Here is a 7,450-nt window from a genome sequence, read left to right on the forward strand (position 1 = left end):
CTATTCCAAGATGTGTCTAACTGAATCAGCTTGAACTTTGTTTTCTTCTTCTTCTTCTTCTTCTTTTGTGTGTAAGACTAGGTATGGGTTATGATCTATACCATATGTGATTATATGCAATGTGCTTGCAAAGAGGTGATTGGGACAGTACTCATACAGCATAATATAATTATTAGTATGATATACAGTGGTGTTTGTAGGGAGAAAAAAAAGATCGCTATTGAAAAGCACAATAATATGAGGAAAATGTGCAGAAAAGATTTAAGTAGGAAATGAAACGTATGAAATTTAAAAAGGAGAACGAGAGATTAAGCAAATAGAGGAGAAACACAGGAAAGAAAGGTGATCAGCCTATGAGGAAACAATTATTTCAATTTCAACACAAGAAAACTCTGGAGCAAAACATGAGTGTCTTGATGCAGTTCTACGCAAAGTAATCATATGCCTCAGTAGATGTCAAATGTATATGAAATTATGAATGCCTACAAAATGTATGACAAACTCGTCAATCTTTCTGCTGCATAGTTTATCATAAAAGCAAACAAAACCAAAATATCTGACTTGTTAAGATAGCACATATTATAAAATGGGTTCAAGAATGTAGCCACTTGGAAGCGCTGAAATGAGTCACGTGTGCTTGTATTAATTTCTTACTAACATTCACGGCCTGACGTTACAATAAGATGTTTGCACTAGCAGTGCGCACTCAATCAGTTGTTACAAGTGCGTCGCGCGCTACTATACACGCTGTCAATCCTGTAAACAACTTCTAGTTCGGGCTGCCGGCCGGCCTTTCTTGTGTGCAAACATGTGTGGCGTACGTATGCTCTTAAGCCCGCCGCACACTACACGATTTTGCCCCGATTCACCGGTCTTAAGACCTTAAGACTAGAAGTGTGACGTCACAGTCTTGCCATTTTCTAGTCATACGACTGGGTCTTAGCGCCAGTCGTAGAGATTTGACATGTTGAATTTCTATGACTGGTCGTAGGCTTTCAGCCATTCACAATGCAGTAAAATGCAAGCGCACGCAGTGCGCACTGCGCGCGCTTTACAGTCGGGTCATATAGTGTGTGGTGTCCGGTCGTACGACTGGTCTCAATACCCAGCTTGGCTTAAGACTTTAAGACCAGTCTGATCGTGTAGTGTGCGGTAGCCTTTATATGTGCGGGATTTCCGAGTGCGACGTGCGTAAATGTTTGGGACGAACATCTTCGGACATCTTGATCCACAAAGGTACGTGAAAAATGCTGTTAGTTTTCGACACATTTTATAAAACAAATGATGCACAGGATTATTTTGTGGCATTAGTGGAGATGCAGCTCACTCTCGGGTATTTACAATGTAGTGCAACATGCACTCGGCTTTGCCTCGTGCATGTTTCACAATTGTAAATACCCTCGAGTGGCGCTACGTCTCCACTAACGCACTCTATCCTGTGCATCATTTGTATAGCCACTGCTAAAATCTGCCTAATATCACTGCTTGCTTTTGCTTCTTAATGCTCAATCTGGGCCCCGTTTCATCAAAAGATAAAATCGATTTTAAATTTCCTTACCACACAGGCTGCCATAGACTTACAGTTGAAATCAACTATATAATCAATTTTAACTCTTCATAAAACAGGGCCCTGGCCTTTGATTGCTTTAATAGTTGTATAATCACCATGGTGAGTGCAAGGTCCTCTTATAACCAATGGCGTCACATCATAGATTGCAAAGAATTGCCCGTCAAATCATTGTTCTGTGTATTCTTTGTTCCCTGTGAACAAATCCAGTGTGAAGTTTATAATACCATCATGAAAAGTTCTGTGTTGCAGATTTTGAGCTGCCGTAGACACAGATTGCCATCATGTCAATTTATATGTGGGGGGGGGGGGATTTAGTTTAGTTCTAATGTCGGAAACAGTTGCACTCCATCCCTATTTTGTTCCTGTGAACGAGATATTTACCAGCAGATCTCCAAAATTAATGGATTTGTGTTTCTGATCAAAGACAGAAGTTGTCTTTGAATACGCTGATCAACACTTTCACCCTTGTAGATGCTTTTAAGTTGTCAGTGTTGCATCATGTGGATTCAAATCCTTTCTTGATATTTGTACGCCGTAGCAAAATAATCTGGTTGCTCTCTCTCTATTCCTATGACAGAGCTCCACACTAACTTCTCTCTCTGGTAGCCTGTTCAGACCACTAAAATCTTGAATTTGAAATTTTGGTGGCCACAAAAAGGAAATGTTGTGGCCTGAAATAAAAGGATATATATAAAAATTCATTTTGAGTTTTAACTGCCCGATTGGGCCACCAAAAGATAGCCTCTTTGGAAATTTGGTGGAACGACATCAAGTTTTAGTGGCCCTGGGCTACCACTAATGTCAAGCCCTGTGTAAGATTATCACTAGGTGGGTTGTTTCTACATTATTTTCAAGATTTAGCAAACATGCTTTGTCGCAGAGTGTATGATTATCTTATCATGTTACATTTGATAGTTTGACAAGTGAATGTTAAAATAAAGGAAGGTAGTTTAAGCTGTTGCAGTGAGGAGATGGTTCTGAACATTTTTGTCTATAACAAGGCATGAAGCACACAGATTTTTCAGCCCTTAGGAGACTTGGATTTATAGCAAAAGCCAAGAAAATGGTTAAGGGTCAGTTTCCTTGTTTCATAATACCAAAAAGTGACTGAATTTTTAGGGGAAAAAAAACAAAACCTTACTTGAGTGTCCGCAAAATTATTGTGAAAGAGTTGTGTACCTTGCTGTATGTATGAATGGGTGGGAGGGTCATGCGAAATAATGGTGGCATTAGCCACAGCTTTATTTTAACATGATGGGAAATTGCTTCAGTGAATGTCAAGGTAGTAGCATTACATTCTCTAAAGTAATTGTATTGAATACAAATATTTGAACCCGCAAGAACTGTAACAAAATTTGAAAGGGATTGCCACAGGTAGAAATATCACATTGAGAGTAATGCTGCCATAATATGGAGACTGTGTTGTCTTTCATATCATGTTCTGTAAGGGTCGTTACTTTACTTCCATACATGTACCAGAATGATGTGTACCTGAATACTCTACTCAAGCAAGGACATGATATTCACTTAGCATTTGTGATAGCCATTGCCAGTAATGTGCTGTATCACATTATTCAGTGACTCCTTGAAGGAAGGCTACTGCCCCACTGCCACATTCAACTTCCTCGATATTTTGCCAAGAATTGACAATTATTTGACTCATTGCCAGGAAGTTCCTATTACTCATTAGTGACTTTATTGCACTGAAGCGACTGCTTGTATTCAAAATTTTGCACCTCCTTTTGCTCAAAATTCGGAAATTTGCACCTACAGCCATCAATGCTTCTTGCTGTACAGGGAAGCCCATTATAATGAGCTCACTTGCAATGAGGTACCACATTTAAAGAGGTGAATTTGGCAGTCCTAATTTTCTGTTGCTGTGTTTAGCTGATCCCTTGTTTAGTATGATTACAAAAAGGCACCACATGTATCGAAGTAAAATCGCTGGTCCGGACAAGCTCATTATAACAGAGTTTCCCTGTACAGTGCTAGCCACGTGTACAAGTGATAAACTGAAACAAAATTGAACTTTTGTGTAAACATGTATATGATGGAAGAGAGTGGATCAGACATTGAGAGAAAAGAGATTAAAACATGAGAGTCTTGAAGCCTGGAGTGATGGTAAGATTCTACTTGGTGCAGAAAACAACATATTGGTATTACAAAGCTTATTATTTACCCTTGCCACATGCTTTTTAACCTTGCTACAAATGCTGCTACCGTAGGTCAGAATGTGCTCTTCTTACAGTCAACCTTGCCCAAGTAGACCTCATACAACTCAAAAAATAGAAAATAAAATAAAATAGCTAAGTCGAAGAAAAGAAACATGTTGATTCTGGTGTGGAAGTCCAGTGGTCCCTTTGGATTTGACTTAGGCGAGGTTGACTGTACAGGTTCAATGTATTCTACCTTTTTACTGTTTAATCCAAATGTGTGTTTTTTCCTTATATTTTTCATCCTATGGCTGTGTCTGATTGAATGTGATATGTATGTAGCAATACAATACGTGCCGTGTAACAATGCTTTTTTAAAACTCATTTATCACAATTATTGGACTGAAATATTGAAAATTGGATGTCAACTCAAGAGAACATCTACAAGACTTTGACTCCATGTTCTTGGTAAAGTGATATATCAAATAGTAAATTGGTGTAGCTGTATGAATTGCTCTGTGGTTCCTTACATACATTTCATGTACATGTATTTCACATTTTTTTTGTTGAATTCAGCATTCCTGTGCAATAAATGAATGAAATTACTAACTCTGACGTTGATGCATTTCTGTCTTCTTGTTAATACTTGTGCAGACTTGAAACTTTCTAAAGTTAGAGTATAAGTAAGATAGCAGGATAACAACACCGCAGTATAAACTCAAATTCATTGCAGGTCATACCTGTAGTACATACTGCTGCTGCCATGAACTGTGGTAAAATTTATTCTTGGAACCAGTAAAATTACTTTCTTTTTCTTAATTTCTCACTTTTGTGTGAGTTTTTTTTTTTGTGGTAGTTATTAAAAAATTATTATTATTATTTATTTTTTTTTGTAATAGAAAATGTGACTTGTAAGACCACACACCTACTTGTTGGGTATTTCAAAGGAAATGTCTGAGTATTTTCAGTCAAGTAGTGTACAGGTGTAAAGTCACTAGATTCATTATTTTTTTTGGTAACATTTGAACGCAAGGTATATTCATGTATTTTACCGAATTTAAGAATGAACTATATAAGAAACATCCAAGGATACTAGAGTTCTTGTTACAACATACTTTATTTTAGGGTAATGTGTGCATGAGAAAAGGGGAAAGAGAGAGAAACGGTGGTTGGATCGACTAGCTGAAGCACTGAAAATGAATGAAGGGGCAGTTATTGTATTAAGCAGATGGTGAAGGGGGGGGGGGGGTACTTTAGGATCTGATGGAAGTTATGCGTCCAACTTATATACTGATACATGTACACTGTACTAGGTTCCCGATCCAATGCATTAATGTTGAAGTTCCACTAGTCATAGATTTGAGGCACAATGCTGCCATCAACGTTGATTACGCGCAAACTTTTGGGATTCTGCGGTACTCGCGGACGTGGCCGATCAGTAGCTTTTCCCAAGAGGGTGCAGCGCCTAGCTGATGGAGAGGGTTATGAATTCTGTGAAGCACATGTGTGTCGGGTGCAGTATTGTACGTACAGAATTGCTGATTGTAATTCTCTTTTTACACGAAAATTTCTTCTTCTCATCCATAAGAATGCAAGGAATTTCATAACAGTCCGTAGCGCCAATTACTGATGGTTCCTTTGTTTTTTACGAAATGCCCTTTCAGAACATAACGAGGGCTTATTATGTTTTGTATGCCTCCATTTTAAACAAACCCAAGCCTTACCAAGGAGTTTTACCCTAATGTATTTTGACGGCAAAAGTGAGATTACTTATGTATTTCGAGTGATGTCAGTTATGTGATTTATATATTTATTTAATTATTAATAATGTGATTTAAAAAGTGCTTAAATATTTATTTTATTATTAATAATGTGATTTAAATGTTGAAACTCGTCTTAGTGTTTTTAGGAAACTTGTATATTCTGATTACATCATTGGACATTGAGTTGAAGAATTTATGAAAGGTGAAATATTGCGTGTCTGGTGTGGTGGTCTTGTGGTAGCCATGACAGAAATATTGCGTGTATGTGCTTGCTGAAATGGGTACATTGTGCCAGTGGGCTTACTTTAAGTGTCACGCTGCAGCGGTTTTGCGGTTGGGTTTGTTCGGGATTGTGGTGGTGTGGTGGTCTTGTGGTAGCCATGACAGAAGAAACCATGGTGTGTTTTTATGAAACTTTTATATTACATCATTGGGGGTTGGGTTGGAGCTCGTCTTGTGGATGGGTGTGTCCGCGTTTGCGGGTGGGGCTTGTGCTGCACGTCCAGTCATGGCGACTACCAGGGAGAATTCCGCCCGACCATCCGGGGGTTTCATCTCTTTTATTGACTTTGGGTGTTCTGCATGAATGATTTCTGAGTAGCCTAGTCTTCTCTTGCCAGTCGCTTTCTCTAAAATTTAGAGAGCACAGTATCCAACAACTCGAGTAGCCTAGTCTTTTCTTGCCAGCCGCTTTCTTTAAAATCTAGAGAGGACAGCATCCAAAACAGCTCAATCACATCGTGTTGGGTGATGTGTAAAACTCTTGTGAGTGGAGACCAAACCCTTTATTGTCCGGATCAAGTGCCCACAATGTAGCTACAATGAGGTAAAGAATTAACCCCTGGCGAAACCACAATCCCAGAGTTCCATTGATTCTGTAATACATGACGGCAGTTTGAATACACCTGTTGGTAGACCTTGCCCGTCACTGAAAAGGAATTTTGACGCCAACTTATCTTCCAATGTGGTCGAAGATTGAAGTTCAAAAGACTGGAGTGGACAATGGATAATGCAATCACAGTTTTCTACAAGGATTGTGTAAGAATGCCACGGTTTAGTGTCGAGGCTTTCTGTCCTAGGGCTGGCATAGACGCGAAATGTAAAGAGTATACAAGTGTCACGTCCCTATACACTAAGCGCACACAAAGCAAAGCTCAAGTTGCCCCTCTCTTATATACCGTATTTAGTATTATTTTGAAGTTTGAGATCTAATGTACACCTCAAACAAAAACTGTTAACATGATGAGATCTCATTTTGTTCATTAGAGTATATTGTCTGGACTGTTCATGCCTGAATATCTGATTTAAGACATAATTTTCCTTTTTCTAACACTGGTCACTATTTTTCCATGATTAACTCTTTGACACATCATTACCTCACAAAATGCAATGTATTTTAATCTATTCAAGAATTTTTAAAAACTAAATAGCTATGGAAATGTCCATGTAGATACCAGAACAATCATGATAAGATTTGTTTGTTTGTTTGCTCTTTTTTAACATGAGTTCTTCATAATTATTCGTACAGTGTCGTGATAATAGTATTACGTATTGTGACCGTATAACCACGCCGTTCATCAATCCAAATAAAACAAACAAACAAAAATCTATCCCTGTATTGAATTTTAACATAGTCATAAATACTGGAGTCGGCGCAAAGCATAAGTTGTGAATAGCAAAACTTTATCATTTTTTCCCTTCGATAATTCAGTCATACTGTAAATTAGCAGTGACATGTGAACAACAATTTCATCTAAGCATGTATCGTCATGACAAATATCAATTGTCATATTGCTTTCTTGCCACTCGGGTTAGAATCTGAGAGTTGTTAGATTATACAGATTTTAAATAGTAAATATGAAGCAAAATTCATACATGGTTTCTTACAACTCTTAAGTTCAACGGACTCCAATACCTTTGAATATACCTCCTCTTATATGCTAACACACCCGTACATAAATACA

This window comes from Diadema antillarum, unplaced genomic scaffold (genome assembly GCF_040938485.1).
Source record: "Diadema antillarum isolate AM-2024a unplaced genomic scaffold, OU_Dant_1.0 seq00000765_RagTag, whole genome shotgun sequence".
Classification (NCBI taxonomy): domain Eukaryota; kingdom Metazoa; phylum Echinodermata; class Echinoidea; order Diadematoida; family Diadematidae; genus Diadema; species Diadema antillarum.